This window comes from Cnephaeus nilssonii, assembly GCF_951640355.1.
Source record: "Cnephaeus nilssonii genome assembly, chromosome: 1".
Classification (NCBI taxonomy): Eukaryota; Metazoa; Chordata; class Mammalia; order Chiroptera; family Vespertilionidae; genus Cnephaeus; species Cnephaeus nilssonii.
In genome coordinates this window covers 34,988,751-35,010,125 of record NC_137072.1, presented here as the reverse complement: position 1 = coordinate 35,010,125, position 21,375 = coordinate 34,988,751, and the positions used below count along the sequence as shown (strand labels likewise).

Sequence of the window (21,375 nt, the reverse complement as noted above, 5' to 3'; positions counted from 1 at the left end):
ATTGTATGCTTATACCACTTTTATATATCCATTCATCAGTTGATGGATATTTGGATGGTTTCCACTTTTTTCACTATTCTGTATAATGTTGCTATGAACATTCATGTATAAGTTTTTGAGTGGACATATATTTTCATTTTTGTTGGGTATATACCCACGAGTGGAATTGCTGGGTCAGATGGTAAATCTATGTTAAACATTTTTTGGAACTCCCAAACAGTTTTTCTAAAGTGGCTGCACTATTTCCCATTCCTATCAACAATATATGAGGATTCCAATTTTGCCACATCCTTGCCAACATGTATTTACTTTCTGTCTTTTTTATCATAGCTATCCCAGAGGATGTGAAACAGTATCTTGTGATGCTATTTCATTTTTAAATACTGTATAGTATTTCAATTTGTTTTAATAAAAATCATTCTCCTGTTAAGGGGTACTTAGGTTTTTTCTCCTTTTGCTCTTAAAATAATGCTGTATGTATATTTTTATGTAGGCTTCTCTAGGCATCTTTAGGAATATATCAGGATATGCATATCTTCAACTTTTTGAATAATTAGGATAATTAATTTTTAACTAAGAATTTGAGTCAAATGAGTAGAAGATGGATAGCTGAAGTGTGAATATGCTCAATGAAAATAATTTGATTCCCTTATTAAGATGGCTTGCTCTTTGTAGGCTATTTTTGTAGAAGTGAACACTTTGATGGGATACCCACAATACATCCAACAAGGGGCTTTTTGTTGTGCTTTCTTTGTTTGATTTTTATTTTCAATTACCTTTTATTGCCTCAAAGTGAGGCTTTAATAAAATACTACTAAGGGACACTGTACTTTGCATTGCTTTTTATTATTCCTTGGATTCCACATTTGTAGGAACAGTGTGGACGTTCAACAGTGTGGGTGTTTTCAACAGATTGCAGTTCTGGGAGCTAAGCCCACGTCTCTCCATGGAGAACGAGCAGATTATGGAAGAGTGGATATCTTTGTTGGGCGGCCTGAGGAATCTATCTAAATGGCCAGTTAAATCATTCCCCCCCGCCCCCCCCCCCCCGCCCCCGAGATCAATGTGGAGGTAGCAGAAGTGGGCAGGAAGACTGCCACAGTCCAGGGGATCTGAGTGCAGGCGACAGAGTATCCCCAAAGCAAGTGAGCCTGGCTAGAGATTTTCAGTTTATGTACACTGCAGGCTGGGTCTTTCACATGCTGGCAAGTGTGCAGTCAGGACCCAGAGTTTTGGGAACCAGAGATAGCTGGGGCTATGGGAATCTGCTTGCTTCTTCTAGAATTGTGAATCATTATACCTCCAGATTCAACTTAGAATCCGCTCCGCAAGTCTTTTATTACACACAGGTGATGCCTGTGAGTTAAAACTGCCATCTAAGACAAGCTGTGTGGCCTCTGATGCTATTTGCCTCTCTATAGGATGTATCTACATGTGAAACATATAAAAACCATCTTGGGGATGGTCCAGCTCATCCCCCGCCTCCTGCCCCCCCCCCCCCCACCGCCGCCTGCGTTCCCCGCCCCAGAAGAAATTGAATTGAATTATATACTAGAAAATATAAAAGTAAAATATGAAAGAGAAGATGCATTCCCCAACTATTTATAACAATTTCCAACCTTCCCTATAGAAAAATAGACCTGCTTTTTTATTCTAAGATTGTGAAGGCGAGTGTATTCAGAAAATGCAGTTACCTTTGATTTATTAGGTCATTTAGAAAAATGAAAGCCTCACCATTCTTGGCGCTGAAGAGTGTGTAAGTGTGTGTGGGATTATCTGCGAGGATCCATGGTTTCACCAGAGTGAAAATATCAGAGGATAATGGTTTCTTCAGACATAGTACCTCTTTCAAAGTGGAATATATGGGAAATCAGTTTTCGCCTATCAGCTGAAAATCCAGGATTGAAATCTCAAGCCTTGAGAAGTTACAATATATCATAAGAAAAGATGAGGGACATGCAACATTTCAATTCCATGGCTCTCTTGGGGGGTGGGGGGGAGACGGAGAAGCGGAGTAATGGGAAAGAGCCCAGCCTGGAAGCAGCCTGTCCCTCCCTCCTATTCCAGTCATTGAATCAAAGGGAAGGCAGTTATAGGAATATTTTTGAGAAAATCAAATTTCAAATACAATTGTTCTGATATTTTGGGATAAATAATCATGGCATTTAAGGATGTCTTCCTTCAGGCTGCTGGGTGGTATGGTCAATCATCTTGGATATTAAGAAGCAAAATTACAAAACTGTAAAATATTTTTCACCAGGCAGTAAGAGGAAATCAGAGTACATACCTGGCTTATTTAGGCTACAAACCATTAGTACTTTAAGAATGCTGTATGTCATTACCTACACTGAGAGGGAAAGCTGTGGCCTGGGTTGGAGTGACACTGTGCTGTGATTCGTTGTTGCAAGTATTTTCAGCTTTGGCTTTAGGGGAAATGGTTCATGTTTTTTTAAACCCGCTCCATCTCTCTCTGCCCAGTCTTGGGAAATGAGGAAGCTAGCTCATCTACATTAATAAAAGAGAAACATGCAAATTGACTGTCATTCCGCTACGCCCACCAGCCAATCAGGAGCAAGTATGCAAATTAACCCAACAAAGATGGTGCTGCTGGAGTGTCTAGGGGCCATGGGGACTGAGTGGCGAGGCTGGATCCGCAGCTGGAGGGGGCAGATCCAGCCTGGCTTCTCCACTGCTGCTGGAATGTCCGGGACTGTCTGCCTGGCCAGCGCCCATGGGGGCCTCGCTGCTCCCCTGCTGCTGGAGTGTCCAGGCCTGTCGGCCTGGCCGGGGGCCACAGGAGCCGCTCTGCCACTGCTGGAGTGTCTGGGCCTGTCTGCCTGGCCGGGGGCCACAGGGGGCCAAGCGGCGAGACTGGATCCGCCCACTCCAGCGGCGGATCTTGCCTCGCTGCTCTGCTGCTGCTGGAGTGTCTAGGCCTGTCAGCCCCTCCATGAGGCTGGATGCTGCATCCAAGGGGCACACGCAAATTGTCCCCTCAAAAGTTCGACCGGGAGACCAGGAGTTCAATCACTTGCTATGACGTGTGCTGACCACCAGGGGGCAGCGCGGAACAAAGGAAGACCCCAGCCGGCAGCCGGGGAAGGGAGGCCCCAGCCAGCAGCTGGCAGCTGGGGAAGGCAGGCCCCAGCCAGCAGCTGGCAGCTGGCAGCTGTGGAAGGGAGGCCCTGGCCAGTAGTCAGAAGGCCCCAATCATTCCTGATCGCCAGCCAGGCCTAGGGACCCTACCCGTGCACGAATTTCATGCACTGGGCCTCTAGTTCATTTGATAAATACAAAAAGAAGAGCACTTATAAAAAGCCAGACACTGAGCTGAGTGAGGAATGGCACTAAGATGCAGAAGAGATTATTACTATGACCAAAGACTTTATAGCTTGTTTATAAAAAACAAAACAAAACAAAACAAACAAACAAAACACAGATGCATGATAATAACGAGGACAATAAAGTGCTCCTGGGAGCTATGCGATGGGAATATACAGAGAGACTGTAGCGCTTCCCTTGGGTTTCTAGTTTGGATGCTGGATGTGGCTGCAGAAGAGACTAGGCTGAGAGCTGGGTATAAGGTTTCCAGTGGAGTGAGCCAGCATGAACATGGGGACAGTAGTGCCAGGGGAGTGGGCAGTTTCTTTCACTGCTTCTAGGTGGCCAGTGGTAGGTAAAAGACACACTTTCATATAAGATTAGGCCAGAGGCACTGGAAACTTCTTGAAGGGAAAATACATTTTTGCAGGTTTGGAGTTCCCACATTTGGGTTTGAATCCTGGCATGTCACTAATCTGTCACTCAGGGAAGTGAATCAAACTGGGGATCCATTTTTCTCTCCTATAACAAGGAGTTAATAACAAATATCTCGCCTCTTTTAAGGAACAGTGAAAAGGGTCATGTTCAACGACATTCTAGTTTTTCAATCTGGTATTGTAGACCCATGAGATCTTTTTTTAGACTGGTGTTTGTAGTTAATGGTGAGTAATTTAAAACATTTAACCTTTTGCACTCTGATGTCGAGTGTGACTTGACACGGTTAGCATTAGAATAAAGGAATCGAGAAAAAAGCAAGCGAGTGCAAAGGGTTAAAAATTGAAAATGAGAAGGTTTATCATGAAAGATAAAATGTTCACATGAAGTTTTAAAACAAAGCAAGAGACTTAAAATGTTTTATGTTGTCTGTCTTTTCAGAGTGTATCCCTACACCCTAGGGATGTACATCCACTGTGTCAAGGAGGAAACTCTTGAAAAGTGCTGGTTATGGAGTCACTGGATAAAAAGCAGGGTCTATTCAAATGGTGGTCTTGATTTGTAATAATCATTTATTGATAAGTCATTTAAATCTTCACCAAGCAAGAGCTACACATCAGCTATAGAGAAAATGGTTTTGGAATTTGAGGGCAAAATCTGACCCACATTTATATTTGCATTCAAAAATTATTCTTAATTGGTTAAAAACACACAGAAGAGTTTATATCAATTTGAAAAACAGTGTTTAGGAACAGGCAGTGATATTTGTGCATACGCACACATGGGGCGGTGTAGGAGTGGGTTCAATGGACAGGAAACCTCAGGGACCAGGTTAGCAAGAATATCTTACAGTTGGTGATGCTTCACTCAAGCCCTGAAGGAGGCTTAGGGTTTAGTTTGGAGGAGAAATGGGACACGAGGAATTGGATGTGAAGTGAGGGAGGGGACAAGGGATGGGCTGTGCATTATGGAATGGGAACCAGGTCATCAAACTCAGATTTCAGGGTTGAATCCAAGATGAAGGGGAAATGAGTTATGTCCCCATGGCCATATTTATAAGGTCATGGAGATGTCCGATGGCAGGAAATGTGATATATTCTTCCCTTCATCATTATTCACACCAATGAGGGGGCTTGAAGGCAAATATAACGGGCAGGATGCGTGCAGCTGTTTGAAAAGCAGGGTAATTCATTAATGCAGAGCAAACCACTCACCCTTCTGGGGTCCATTTCTTCATTCTTAGCATTAAAATAGCAGAGCTGATAAGGCAAGTGCAAAGCAAAGTCAATGTATCAGAGAAGAGCTCTTGCGAACAAATGCCAAGTAAGCTCCACCTCAATGACACCTGTTTCTAATCAGAACAGCCTGGTTTAATATTTTATCAGAGCGTGTCATAAATATCCCATGAAACAAAACTCAGGAAGTAATACTGGATTTGGGTAATTTTTCTAGCCTTGGAAGTTGTAGCAGTTATTTTAATTTTCGAAGTATCTAATCCATTTCTTAATTATGCATGAACATGGATGTGACTACTCTAATATTTAACATTGTCAAGTGCTGTAGCAATGGAAGATATTTGGTTAAATAATGTGGGAACAAGATAAGGGGTAAAATAATGATGTGCAGGAAACCAAGCACTCTTATGGGGTGACTCATGACAGACCTATGTTTTATGGAAAAATTGTGGAATTAGTATCAGTTAGATATGGTTTTCATTTGCATGGGTTTGTTGGATTTCATGCTTACCAGGAATGTAGTCTGCCTTTATTTGTGGGTGTTTACTGATTGGTAATTGGGAAACTTGTGAAGTAAGTGAATTTTGGTTTGGGAGATTTTTCTACCTCCCTTTCTTTCCTTACTCAAGACCCCTGATTCTTTGTGGTCCTTTAGCTGCACATGCTCAGAACACTTAGGTGGTCTCAGATGCCATGACTGATAGAAAAAAATAGGACCAACACAACATAATAAATTGTTAGCAACCTTATGTATTAACCATTTTTTGAGAATTTGCACATTCAAATGGGTGTAAACTGTCAAGCTCCCTGAGGGACTAGGATTAGAACATCTGGTAAGGTTTGAGTTAGCACTACTTATCATATGAGAATAAACTGAGGCCCCAGGAAGCTACAGCCCAGATATCAGTCCCCAAAGACAGAAGCTGGACTCAGTCACCTACATGGCCGTCCCGTAGAATGTCAGACTGGAGTTACTTCAATAAGGAAAAGAAAGTTTAGACAGGAACATCTTTGCATTCAGTCATTAGTCCATTCACAAACAAATGTACTGAGTGCCTTTTTTTCTATCAGGCATCTGTTAGACATACGAGGTACTCAATGAACAACACTTATCCAGCACTCTGAGAGCTTATCCACTGTCAAGCAAATAATTTCTTCATCATAATTGTGAAGAGTATGAGTCATGAGTGGTGACTATTCCAAGGAAAGTGAATGACAAGTGGGAATTCAACAGCATTCCATAAGAGAGGATTCTACCTTGCAAGCCAATTACTTACCATATCCACTCAACAAGTGAGCTACATGGCATCCTACTGTTCTGAAAGAAATCACTGTGTTTTCAGAAGAGGCCAGTATCCCCAGGAGATCATTCACAACCCTGGCAGGATGTATCCATTTCGGTTTGTTTTCTCAGCTGCTGGAGGAGAGGAGCTCTCTCTTAGTGTGTCGGCTAAATTTACCAACTAGTGGCCTGATGCACAGTTGTCCCATTTCACCTGTCACTATGATTTTCGAAATGGTGTGAAAAAGTTGAATTCCATCTGACATATTAGAAATACTGCTGATTTGTTGACATTCTCCCAGTTGTCCAGGTGGCAACTGTGAGACGTTCTGAAAAGCGCACTTGTCAAGCGAGCCCAGGATGTGAGAGCCCAGGACTGAGGAAACCAAGGGGAAGCTTCAGAAAAAGGGCTTTTGTTTAATTTTGAAACAAACTACCTCAGAAAAGAAATCCATGAACATCCCTCAATATGCCAATGGCTTTCTGCTTCCTGTACTTGCTCAGATTGACCCGGTTTCCTATAAAACTATGGGACCTGATGACATTGTGCTGACCAGCTAGCCCATCCGCCGTGGAAGTGGTCAAGTGGGTGGTCCACTAGTTCCAACTGCGGTGAACACTGGATCTGTGAGACACTACTCCATCTCAAAGCAGAGGCTATGAAGTGAATGCACACACACACACACTATGCAGCTTCCTAACTGAATCTAAAATGTAAGTGCTTTGCTGCTTAAAAGGACCTTGCTATCTTGATAAGAAAAACTAATGAGTTGCCCTTTCCAGAGCTGGTCACACAATAGCTCCAGTGACAAGGACCCCTATCAAGAAACAAAGCAGAAGATAAATGAGATTTTTCTAATATGCATTCCACCCATTGTTCACCAGCGTCAGGCAGTACAGATCCTATTTATCATGGGGTGGTAGAGAGAAGACATGATTTTGTGAAGAAAGCCTAACTTGCAAGAGCATCTTACTAGCCATGGGGTAAAACCTCCTGGTCCCTGATCAAAAACAAAGCAAAGTTGGGGCTTGGGGAACAGAATGGGAGGATGTCCATAATCTAGCATTTTACCTCAGGGCTAAGACAATATCCAAGAAATTACCTTTTGGAAGATGGAGAGAAAATGCTTATTTCTGATTAGGGACTATATGAGTTTACTATTTATAAACCATCTATAATAATAAAAGCATAATATGCTAATTAGACCAGACGTCCTTCCAGACGACCTTCCAGACAAAGCTGGGGCTGCGAGGGAAGCCTGGGTCCCGGGTGCCAGAGGGAAGCCAGTACTGGCAGCCGAGGGAAGGAAGGCCTACTCTTGCACGAATTTTGTGCATCTGGCCTCTAGTTTAATTATAATCATGTCAGATGTTCAAAATGCAAATGGAGACTAAGAAATTTCCACTTAAGACTGAAGAATCTAGAATTTCAGAGGGTACATAAAAACAGAAAGTAAATGAGTGACGTTCCATTTCAGTTCTAGGAGAAGTCTGGGTAGACTGATGGAAAAGCCCTGGTGGTTTTTTCCATAGCAGGAACAATATTTAGATGTTGGTCCATGGGGTCCATGACAAATAAAAGAGAGCATTTGTTCACAGAGTCCAGTATAAACCGAGAAAATATTTAAAACTCTGTGCTCCAACTTCTGCAAAACTTATATTTACAAAAATTAGATAATTGTCAGAAATATGACCCTGCAAAGGTCTCACTGGACTGGGATGAAGAAACACACATCTCTTCTGCTGGCCCCATCAGCCTCACAGTGACTGTCACCTCATGATGTTAAAACATTTTTTAATATTTTACATTTCAAGAGCACTTTCTCATCTGCAGAACTCAAAAGGCTGTGCCAGCTCCACTTCTCACAACTGCTGTTTACCAGAGTGAAGATGAGGAGTGTCCTTGCTCTCTGAGCCTGTGAAGAAGCTGCCAGGCTGACTGAGAGGCAACCCATGTAGAGTGACAGCACCGAGGTCAGATGGCCTGCCAGCAGGCCTGGGGATGTCAACAGGCATTCCCACTAATGGCTTCTAGGAAGGGGCCGGCTCTACCTTTGCTCCTGCTGTCCAAGGCCCCATTGGGAAAAAGAATTATTTGAATCAACATTAATTTACTCTTCTGGGAACCTTTACTATATATATATTTGTTGTTGTTGTTGTTGCTAATTTTAGAGGAAGTATGTGTCTTTAAAATAAGTATTCTGTCTCCAGAATTTATATATTTTCATATTACTAGTTCCCTATAACACTGTAGAGATAAGCAAGGGAGGGAGAAAGACAAATGCTGCTATCTTCTAACAGATTTTCTTTGTGAGAAGCTCTAAGGCACTTGCACAAAGGATTCATTTGCATTTCAATAAACACTTTCTCTCCCTAGTTGTTTCATTTTCCCTTTTGCTCTTTGCTAGAAAGGCATCCTCAGTCTGGCTGTGACATCATTATTAATGCAACAACCATGCAACACTCCAGTCTGTTGGGGAATGCAGGTTTTTAAGGTAATCTGAGTTTGGCTTTGGGACCTTGCAGAGTGATTCACAGTAGGATAGTTGGTGTGACCAGTCCGATGTCCCTTTTGCTCCACCACTATTGTGGCAAGATATGGGGCAATAGTGGTGTGAGAGGGAGGAAAACTTGCCTCAGATACTTTTTTTAAAAGTGGACAATTCTGGGACTCTTATAAATATCCTTTCCAAGGCAAAGGGAATCATCTGTTTTGGCTCTTTTGTCCATGTGTAGCAGAATTCCTGTTTTCTGTTTTTATTCTAGGATTATCTTGATTGGCTATTGAATAAATGAATGAGTGAATCAATCATTTACTGACCATTACTGTCAGGCATTTACTAGGCACTCAGAATCAGAAATAAAAGCAGTGTCCTTCTTCTCAAGGGGTTTTGATCTGGTTTGGAGGCTTATTAAAATAAACAGCATGAAAAATGATACAACAGCAGAAAACACACGATATGTCAGGAGAACAAGGAGGGAGACCTGATACTGCCTGAGGTTTATTGAGTTTAATATTGATATTTATTTCATCCCATTTCTATCTAAAAATGATAATAGGAAGTTGGGTGAGAAATATGAGACAGCAGAGATAATGAGAAATCTGTTTTAAAATAACCAATGGACACAAGACACTGGGGGGTGGGGGCAGTGAGGGCATGTGCCGGAGGGGGTAGGGGAGGCCGGGAGAAGGTCAATGGGGAAAAAAAGGAGACATATGTAATACTTTAAACAATAAAATAAAATATTTTAAAAAACTCTTTGGGGCAACCAGGCTGGCAGGGGAGGGCAGTTGGGGCCAATCAGGCTGGCCGGCAGAAGTGTTTAAGGGCAATCAGGCAGGCAGGCAGGCAAGTGGTTAGGAGCCAGCAGTCCCAGATTGTGAGAGGGATGTCCCACTGCTGGACATTGGACATTCCCCAAGGGGTCCCAGATAGGAAAGGGTGCAGGCTGGGCTGGCGGACACCCCTCCAGTGCATGAGTTTCATGCACTGGGCCTCTAGTATATAAATAATGGCACAAATAAAAGAAAATAAAGGTATAATGAAAATAGTGTTAAAGTGGTAGCCAGACTGATATTAAAAGCTTTTCTTTGGATTTTAGCAAGAACAAACAAAATAAAATCCTAACTCAAAAAGATATTTGCACCTTTCATGGTCATTTCAGCATTATTTACAATAGCCAAGACATGGACGCAACCTAAGAGTTCATCGGTGGATTAATGGATAAAGAAAATGTGGTACATATATACGTATTATTTTATTCAGCCATAAAAAGAAGGAAATCCTGCCATTTGTGACAACATAGATGGACCTTGAGGGCATTAATCTAAGTGAAATAAGACAAATATCATTGGAGCGCACTTATATGTAGAATTTAAAAAAAACACACACACCTAACTTACAGATACAGAGAATGGATTGGTGGTTGCCAGAGGTGGGGTGGGAGTGGAGGGTGAAAGTGGTCAAAATGTGCAAATTTCCCATTATAAAATAAATAAATCCTGGGAATGAAATGTACAGCATGGTGGCTATAATTAATATTATGAATAACTGCAGCAAACTTGAGAAAGAAGAACAAAGTTGGAAGAATCACCATTCCAGATCTCAAGTTATACTACAAAGCCACTGCACTCAAAACAGCTTGGTATTGGCACAAGAACAGGCATATAGACCAGTGGAACAGAACAGAAAACGCAGAAATTGACCCAAGCCATTATGCTGAATAATATTTGATAAAGGAGGCAAGAGCATACAATGGAGTTAAGACAGTCTCTTCAATAAGTGGTGCTGAGAAAATTGGACAGATACATGCAGAAAAAAAAAATGAAACTAGACCACCAACTTACACCATACACAAAGATAAACTCAAAATGGATAAAAAGACTTAAATGTAAGATGGGAATCCATAAAAAATCTTAGAGGAATCCATAGGCAGCAAGATATTAGTCATCTCTCAAATAAATATGTTTACTGATATATCTCCTAGGACAATGGAAACTAAGGAGAAAATAATCAAACGGGACTACATCAAAATAATAAGCTACTGCACAGCAAAAGAAACCATCAACAAAATGAAAAGAGAGGCCACTGCATGGAAAAACATATTTGCCAATGATACTCCCAATAAGAGGTTAATATCCAAAATATATAAGGAACTCATTCAACTTAAAAGGAAGACAAACAATCCATTTAAAAAATGGGCAAAAGACCTAAATAGACACTTCTCCAAAATGGACATACAGATGGCCAAGAGACATATGAAAAAATGCTCACTAATCATCAGAGAGATGCAAGTCAAAATGACAATGAGGTATCACCTCATACTTGTCAGAATGGCTATCATCAATAAATCAACAAATGGTAAGTATTGGCAAGGATGTGGATAAAAAGGAACCCTAGTACATTGCTGGTAAGAAAGAAAACTGGTGCAGCCACTGTGGAAAACAGTGTGGAGTTTCCTCAAAAAATTAAAAATAGAACTCCCATTTGACCCATAATCCCACTTCTAGGAATATACCTTAAGAAACCCAAAACACTAATCAGAAAGAATGCATACACCCTTATGTTCATAGCATCGCAATTTACAATAGCTAAGATTTGGAAACAGCCCAAGTGCCCCTCAGCAGATAAATAGATAAAAATCTGCAGTACATTTAAGCAATGGAATACTATGTGGCTGTAAAAAAAGAAAGAACTCTTATTGTTTGCAACATCATCGATGGACCTGTAGAGTATTATGCTAAAGGAAATAAGCCAGTCAGAGAAAGATGAGTATCACATGATTTCACTCATGTGTGGAATCTAATGAACAAAATAGATCTAGAGACATAGAAGCATGGAACAGACTGACCAATTTCAGAGGGAAGGCGGGGGGTGTGGGAAGTGATTAACTGGGGAACTTATATGCACATATGCACAGCCCATGGACACAGACAATAGTGTGGTGAAGGGAGGGGTAGGCAAGGGTGGATGGAGTCAATAGAAAAAAAACATACAAAGGGGATATCTGTAATATTTTCAGCAATAAAGATAAAGATGGAGAAAATGGCAGCCAATAGGCAGTCATGTAGTGCACCTCCTCCTAGGGCCAGGCCAGAAAAGCAACTACATCAGAGAATATCCACCCTGAAATAAAAAAAAAAATTAGACACAGCTGAGGAGACAATTTTCAATAAGGAAGGGTAGAGGATGCCTAGAGAATGCTGCTTGCCAGCCATAACCTGCCTGGAACCACCACCATGCCCTGGCAGTGAGTGGCGCAATACTTTCCAGCAGGCTCCCAGACATCTGCAGGAGCACATGCTGCCAGAGTGAGCTCCTGCACCAGGCCTCCTCACCAGCGTACTGGAACCCAGCATCCTAGGATCTGGCTCCAAGACCTGGCAGTGAGTGCAAGCCAGGGGAAACATTGTGCCCCACTCCAACCCTGGGCCCCAGAACCTTGCTGCTAGACTAACCTGGAGCCAACCAGCACCCACTCCACCCTGAGCCCCAGGACCTGCTGCCAGGATTATCTGGAGCAACCCAAAGCATGCCCCACTCTGAGACAGCTCAGACAGTGTGACCCAGAGCAACTGTTGCCTGCTCTACCCTGGCCCCCTGGACAGCCCTGCTGGAGTGACCAGCAGCAACCCAGTGCATGCCTCACTCAGGGCTACAGGGGAGCTCTGACTGTGCAATCCAGAGTAACCTGTGCCTGCTACACCCCAGACGCTGGGACAGTCCTGACAGGGCCATCCTGAGCAATCTAACATGCAACTCACTCTGGGCAACAGGAGAGCTCGGACTGAGCAACCCAGGGCAACCCGCCCTCACTCCACATGAGGAGGGGCCAATTGGAGCAACCCAGCATGCATCTCACTCCAGGCTACAAGAAAGTGAGGACTGTGCAAACTAGAGCAATCTGCGCCCACTCCACCCCAAGCCCAAGGTCTTGCTGCCAGGGTAACCTAGAGTAACCCAGCATGTGCCCCACTCAGGTCTTAGGGGAGCTCTGAGTGTGCAAACCAGAGGAACCTGCACCTGTTTCTCCCTGGTCCCTGGGACAGTCCTGCAGGGGCGACTTGGAGCAAGCCAGTGTGCCCAGCCAGGGACCACAGGACCATACTGCCAGTGTGCTACCAGAGGTACCTAGGGTGCCACCCTGGCAAGGGTGCTGGGGCCGCACAGCAAATTGTATTCCAGAGGACTCTGGGCCTTCACAGGGAGTAGCACACCACAGAAACTGTGCACGCACTCCCACACACCCCGAGCATCTGAAGCAGATGACTGAGATACCAGTTTGTGGGAGAAGGGGATACAACTCAGAGCAAAGACAATAAAGGCGTGAGACTCAAGGCAGACCCAGTGTCTGGGCTTACGATTTCTGGACCATTGCCCTGATAGGGTCTTCAACCTCTTAACCCCCAATTAGGGTGCCCAGGGCCAGAAAGAGACAGCAAAAATGGGGAGAAAAATAAACAAACACTCAAGGAAAGAAAAGGAGGAATTGCCAGAAAAGAAACTAAATGAAATGGAGGTGTGTAATATGTCAGAAAAAAATTTAGAGTAAGGGTCATACAATTCATAAACAGGATGGATAAGAAAATCAACAACTTATGTAAGAATCAAGAGGAAATAAAAATTATAGAGATATAATAAAAACACAATGGAAGATTTCAATAGAAGAAGTGGAGGACTGAATTAGTGAGTTAGAAGATAAGGCAGAAAAACACACCTAATCTGAACAGCAATTGCAGAAAAAATTAAAAGCAGGAAGACAGCATAAGGGAGCTTTGGCACAAAATCAAATGAAGTAACATATGTATAAGAGGGGAGCAAGAAATACAAGAATAGGAGCAAGGATTAGACAAACTATTAAAAAAAATGACAGAAAACTCTGATTTGGGGAAGAAAAAAGTCACAAAGCACAGAGAATCCCAAACAAGATGAACCCAAAAAGATCCACACCAAGACGTCATAATTACAATGGCAAATATCAATGATAAAGAGAGAATCTTAAAAGCTGAAAGAGAGAGAAGAGTTACCTACAAAGGTTCTCCCATTAGATTATCAAATGATTTCTCAACAGAAACACATCAGGCCAGAAGGGAATGGAATGAAGTATACAAAGTAAGACAAAGCAAGGGACTAAATTCAAGAATAGTCTATCCAGCAAGGCTATCATTCAAAATTGAAGGGGAAATCAGGAGCTATGCAGACAAAAAAGGCTAAGGGAGTTTATCACTGCCAATTCAGCAATGCAAGAAATGCTAAAGGGACTGTCATAAAAAGATGAGATAGAAAGGGAAGGAACACAGTCATAAAGAATAAAAACGGCTACAAACAGGTACCTATCAATAATAACCTTAAACATATATGGACTAAATGCTTGAATCAAAAGACATAGAGTGGCTGAATGAGTAAGAAAACATGACCCATATACAGTATATGTGATCTACAAGAGACCTACCTCAGAACAAGGCACTCACACAGACTGAAAGCAAAGGAAAAATATCTTTCAGGCAAATAGAAATGAAAAAAAAAAAAGCTGGGGTAGCAATACTTATATCTTTCAAGACAAACCTCAAAGTGAAAGCCTTAACAAGAGATAAGGAAGGTTACTTCATAATATTAAAGGGATCTATAAAACAAGAGGATATAACTCTGGTAAACATATATGCACCCAATGCGGGAGTACCTAAATACATAAAAAAAAAACTTCTGGGAAATATCAAGGGAGAGATCGACAGCAATACAATCATATTAGGGGACTTTAATACCCCACTGACATCTCTGGATAAATCCTCTAGACAAAAAATCAGCAAAGAAACAGCTATCCTAAATGACTCACTAAACCAGATTAACTTAATTGACATCTTCATAACATTTTACCACAAAGCTACGGATATACATTCTTCTCAAATCCACATGGGACATTTTCAAAATAGATGATATATTGGGTCACAGGCAAAGTCTCTCCAAATTCAAGAAAATTGAAATCATATCAAGCATCTTTTCAGACGACAATGGCATAATGTTAGAAATCATCAAACTACAATAAAAACAATAAAAAATTCAAACAGTTGGAGGCTGAATAGCATGCTATTAAACAATGATTGGGTTATCAAAGAGATCAAAGAAGAAATTAAAAACATCCTGGAAACAAATGACAATGAAAACACAACAATCTTAAACCTATGGGACACAGTGAAAGCAGTCCTGAGAGGGAAGTTCATAGCATTACAGTCCTACCTCAAAAAACAAGAAAAACTGGTAGTAAATTATCTAACCCTACAACTTAAAGAATTAGAAAGAGCACAACAAGAAAAGCCCACAGTGATTAGAAGGAAGGAAATAATAAAGATCAAAGCAGAAATAAATGACATAGAGACAAAAAAACAAAACAAAACAACAACAACAAAAGATCCAATTAAACCAAGAGCTGATTCTTTTAAAGGGTAAACAAGATAGATGAATCTCCAACCAGGCTCACCAAGAAGTAAAGAGAGAGGACCCAAATAAACAAAATCAGAAATGAAAGGGCAAAGTAACAACAGATCTTATAGAATTACAAAGGATTGTAAAAAAAATTACTATGAACAACTGTATTCCAACAAACTAAACAACCTAGAGGAAATGGACATATTCCTAGAAAAATACGACCTTCCAATACTCAATCAGGAAGAATAAAATAAAAAAAATCTGAATAGGCTGATAACTATGAAGGAAATTGAAGCATTCATCAATAAACTTCCAGGAAACAAAATCCCTGTGCCATACAAATTCACAGGGGAGTTTAACCACACAGTCAAAGAGGAACTAAAACATATCCCCCTCAGACTAGTCCAAAAAATTCAAGAGTCACACTTCCAAGCTCTTTCTATGAAGCCAGCATTACCCCAATCCTAAAACAAGATAAAGATATTACAAAGAAAGAGAATTACCAGCCAATATGTCTGATTAACATAGATGCTAAAATCCTCAACAAAAATCCTAGCAAATCAGATCCAGATTACATTAGAAATATCAAACACCATGACCCAGTAGGATTTATTCCAGAGATGCAAGGATGGTAAAATATCCACAAATCAATAAACGTGATACATCACTTAAGCAAATTGAGAGGTAACATCACATAATCATATCAATTGATGCAGAAAAAGCACTTGACAAAATCCAACACCCTTTCTTGAAATTAACTCTCAGCAAGGTGGAAATAGAAGGATCATACCTCAACATAATAAAAGCCCTATATGACAAACCCACAGCCAACATCATACTCAATGGGCAAAAACTAAAACCATTTCTCCTAAGAACAGGAATAAGACAGAGATGCCCACCCTCACCACTCCTATTCAACATATTATTGGAAGTTCTAGCCATTGTGATCAGACAAGAAGAAGATACAAAAGGCATCCAAATTGGAAAAAGAAGAAGTAAAACTGTCATTATTCACAAATGACATTATATTGTACATAGAAAACCCTACAGACTACATCAAAAAACTATTAGATTTAATAAAGAATCTGGTAATATAGCAGGATACAAAATTAACATCCAGAAATCTATGGCCTTTTTATACACCAATAATGAACTCACAGAAAGAGAAACAAACAAACAAACAAAATCCCATTTACCATTGCATAAAAAAAAAAAAAGCTACCTAGGAATAAACTTAACTAAGGAGGTAAATGACCTATATGTGGAAAACTACAGGACACTGAAAAAGAGATCGAGGAAGACATAAATAGATGGAAGAACATACTGTGTTCATGGATTGGTAGAATCAACATCATTAAAATATCCATACTACCCAAAAGCAACATATAGATTTAATGCACTCCCCATTAAAATGCCAATGGCATTTTTCCGACCTAGAACAAACTCCAAAAATGTATATGGAATAAAAATACACCCAAAATAGCTGCAGCAATCTTGAGAAAGAAGAAAAAAGTTGGAGGAATCACCATACCAGATATCAAGCTATATTATAAAGCCACTGTTCTCAAAACTGTCTGGTACTGGCACAAGAAGAGACATATAGACCAAAGGAACAAAACAGAGAACCCAGAAATTCACACAAGCCATTATGCTCAATTAATATTTGACAAAGGAGGCAAGAGCATACAATGGAGTCAAGACAGTCTCTTCAATAAATGGTGCTGGGAAATTTGGACAGATACATGCAAAAAAAAAATGAAACTAGACCACCAACTTACACTACATATGTCAATAAACTTAAAATGGATAAAGAACTTAAAGATCGGAAACCATAAAAATCTTAGAAGAATCCATAGGCAGCAAAATATTAGACATATGTTGTAGCAATATCTTTACTGATACAGCTCCCAGGACAATGTAAACTAAGGGGAAATAAACAAATGGGACTACATCAAAATAAAAAGCTTCTGGACAGCAACAGAAACCATCAACAAAACAACAAGAAAGCCCACTGCATGGGAGAACACATTTGCCAATGTTATATCTGATAAGGGTCTAATCTCCAAAATTTATAGGGAACTCATACATCTTAACAAAAAGAAGATAAACAATCCAATAAAAAAAATGGACAAAGGACTTCAAAAGACACTTTTGGAAAGTAAACATACAGAGGCCAAGAGACATATAAAAATATGCTCCAAGTCACTAACCACCTGAGAGATGCAAATAAAAACAACAATGAGATATCATCTCACACCAGACAGAATGGCTATCATCAACAAATGGACAAATGACAAGTGCTGACGAGGATGTGGAAAAAAAGGAAACTTCATGCACTACTGGTGGGAATACAGACTGGTGCAGCCACTATGGAAAACAGCATGGAGTTTCCTAAAACAATTTAAAATGGAACTCCCATTTGACCCAGTAATCCCACTTCTAGGAATATATCCCAAGAAATCAGAAACACCAGTCACAAAGGACATATCCACCCCTATGTTGATAGCAGCACAATTTACAATAGCTAAGATTTGGAAACAGCCTAAGTGCCCTTCAGCAGATGAATGCATTAAAAAACAGTGGTACATCTACACAATGGAATACTATGCTGCTGTAAAAAAGAAAGAACTATTACCATTCACAACAGCATGGAGGGACATAGATTGCATTATGTTAAGTGAAATAAGCCAGTGGGAGAAAGATAAATATCACATGATCTCACTCATTTGTGGAATACAATGAACAACATTAGCTGATGAACAAAAGTAGATCCAGGACAGAGAAGCATTGAACAGACCATCAAATGTCAGAGGGAAGACAAGGGTGAGGGGCTGGTAAGAGATCAACCAAAGGACTTGTATGCATGCATATAAGCCTATCCAATGGACTTAGGCACTAGGGTGATGAGGGCATGTGCTGTGGGGTGGGGGTGGCCAGGGAGAGGTCAATGGGGGAAAAAGGAGACATATGTAATAATATATGTAGTACTTTAAACAATAAAGAATTTAAAAAAAGAAAGACTCATGGACACAGACAACAGTATAGTGATTATCAGATGGAGGGGATGAGGGAGTAGAAGAAAGAAAAGGGGGGAATAAATGGTGATGGAAGGATACTTGACTTGGAGTGGTAAACGCACAATACAATATACATATGCTGTATCACAGAATTATATGCCTGAAACCTGTATAATTTCATTAACCAATGTCACCCCAATAAATTCAATTAAAATTTAAAAAATGATAAATTTTAAAAAAAGTTGTTAAGTTGATTAAAAATTCACTTAAGAAAATATTTTAATCATGTATGATGAGGGTTTAACTAGACTTATTGTGGTGATCATTTCATAATCTATACAAATATCAAATTATCTAAAACTAATAAAATATTATATGTCTGCTATATTTTAAATTAAATTTTTTAGAAAAAAGTCAAATCTTAGAGGAACAAAAGCTATGTTTCTTTTCCATTAATGTCTCAGAGTATCTGGAACTAACCTTATTCATGATATTCATGACCTTCCAGTAGATATTATACAGATTATTTCACAGTTCCAAGCTCTTATTATATGCCAATCTGACCATTTCTCCCTCTTTCATGACTGAATAAATGGATGGGCAGATGAGTGAATGATGGGTTCATGTAGGAATTAATGAATGAATGAAGCCTTTGATGGTAAAATTAACTATAGGCTTGCAGCAGAGGATACACAAGCTGAAAGGATCCAGAGATTTATAGAAGTTGAGGCCCTTTAGTAATCAAGTGTCAGTGATGCTTATCTGGTTGCATTAATTTATATAATTAAAAACAAAACAAAACAGCTCAGTAGGTGTTATAGTCTACATACCAGAAAGATGCTGGCAACAGTGCTTACAATATTTAAAGATACTCCACTTCATCCATGTTAGTGCCCTTAATTAAACAAAATATTTCTCAAGATTCTCTTTTTGATGAACTATTCAACAATTGAACTAAAGGGGAAACCATAAATAACTACCTTATGATTGTTCTTTTCTTTTTTAAAAAATAAGTAAAATTTTTAACTATTATTGAACCTTGTAAATAAGATGCTTCTTTTTAGGACCTCTGAAAGTCTACTTAACCCCTATTCAGGATGTGGAATTTATTGCAGCTGCAACCATGAATATTTGATGCAAAGGACCAAAAGGGGCCAAAAATGTTCTATTCAAGTTAATGTGAGCAGAGCAGAGATCCTAGGACAAGTTCAAGTCATTTGAGACTTACTGTTGATTTGAGAGGTGAAATCAGATTGTTTCACTAGCTGTTGTGATCACAGGCCGACTGAAATAGAGCGGTTTTCCCACAGATACATTTGCTGGGAGTTTCTCGCTTTGCAGTATTGAGATGATGACGCATCAGAGTTCTGAAAACACTATGTTCTCTAACTTTTGAATGATGGCAACCAGGTTCTTCTCTGACCACCTCTTATCAGAGCCAATGTTCATCCGGAATGTTTCCCTGCTCTGAGAAAAACAAGCTCACATGCAATGGCTGTGGGATGTATTATTTCTGTGTGGAAAGGAAGATAATCCAGTGCTGGGGAAACTGCTCTGGTCTGGGATCTGGGAAGACTCAGGTTCTAGTCCCAATCCTAGTGCTGAAACAAAACAAAAGAATAGATTACCTTCCTGTCACTGTGCCTGGCTTTCTGGACACTACAGTATGTTTTGAGTGGACACAGTAAATCTGTACAGGATGCAGACTTCACTCCAACACTTGTAGTTTTCCCTGAATAACTTACCAGGTGTTGTTCACTCATGCAGGGAAAAAAGTGGGTGTGGGTGGGTCAGGGCAGTGGGCACTAATGGATGTGCCACTGCCTACAAACTGTGTGGCTATCAGAACTCTGAACCCCAGTTCCCTCATTTCCACATTCATCATGATATCACCTCAAAAATTTTTTTGCTTGTATAATTGATGGTGTGTCCCACCTATGTATTTTCCCTAGGAAGAAATACATTTTAAAACATACATCCTAACATGCAAACAACACTTGTTTTTCTTTATCCTAATAATTTCACTGTGATGCATGCAAGTGTTTCATAAGTCTAGGTTTCCAGAATTTGGTGAGCCACTCCCCATCATAATCTCTTTTATAGATTAACTTCACATGGAAGGTCTTTTTGACAATAGACATAGTTAAATTATTGAGCCCAATGACATTAGGGTGGAGATTCTCAAGTGGTGGGCATTTCTAATTTCTAACTCAGAAATTAGAAACAAACTGAATATTGAACACTGATCTAATGGATTACTGTTAGTTGGCTTGGATATAATGTCCACATTTGAACCTGGTGACAGTAGGGGAGATTGAGGATGCCATATTTCCATAGCATCTTCTCTACTTAAATTGCCCAGTGCAGTAAACGCACTATTGTCATGCTACTCACTGACTTCCTCTGAAATAATATATTCTGCCCTAGTATGGGGCTATTAACATAACAGAAATGTGAATCTCATTTTATTGTTGAACTCAAGGCTACTTTAAAAAGAAGAAAGAAAAATGTTAATATATGCAGAAGAAGGTATTTTAAATAAATATCTGTCATATATAGTTAAACTTGTCCTTCCTTAGTGTTAATTATAGCACAATCAAAAGAGAATGGAGAGGAAAGTATTTATTACAGGTTGAAAAGCCAAATATTAGCTCTGTTCCAAAGGAAGTCAAGTGAAGTAGCAATTACATATTGTTTTGATCATGTAGGGAATTCTTTAAAACAGATATTTTCTTGTGAATATATTATTGATCAGAAGGAAATAATGCAAATATAAACTTTGACTAATTGGCCATTAAGATAGTATTTTTGAAGTGTTAAAATTGTATTCCTTTAGGTTCTTTGATATATTGCTTATGTAAAAAATTATTTCTGCCCAATAACCTTTTCTTTAGGATATTTGTCACATATATTTCTGTTTATATATACCCAAATAAGCATGACAAAAAAGGATTTTCTCTAATAGATAATAGGCATTCTTAAAAAAAATGAGTTGTCAGAAATTATATTATGACTAGAGGCCCGATGTATGAAATTTGTGCAAGAGTAGGCCTTCCTTCCCCTCACTGCCGGCACCAGCTTCCCTCTGGCACCCAGGACCCAGGCTTCCCTCACAGCCCCAGCTTAATCTGGAAGGTCATCTAGAAGGATATCCAGTCTAA

At 40.0% G+C, this 21,375-nt stretch overlaps 1 long non-coding RNA gene and 1 pseudogene across 2 annotated transcripts in view; one reads left to right on the top strand and one right to left on the bottom strand.

Annotated features, from left to right (window-relative positions):
* Positions 1–21,375, top strand: part of LOC307104118 — a 347,699-nt gene that overhangs the window by 27,816 nt on the left and 298,508 nt on the right. The gene's annotated exons all lie outside the window — the stretch shown is intronic.
* Positions 2,617–21,375, bottom strand: part of LOC307102138 (large ribosomal subunit protein uL4-like) — a 173,388-nt pseudogene continuing 154,629 nt past the window's right edge. Inside the window, exons 4-5 of the transcript in view lie at positions 6,452–6,649; positions 2,617–2,963 (exon numbers count right to left, since the gene is read on the bottom strand). The product of the transcript in view is annotated as a large ribosomal subunit protein uL4-like (transcript). The remainder of the gene's footprint in view (positions 2,964–6,451; positions 6,650–21,375) is intronic.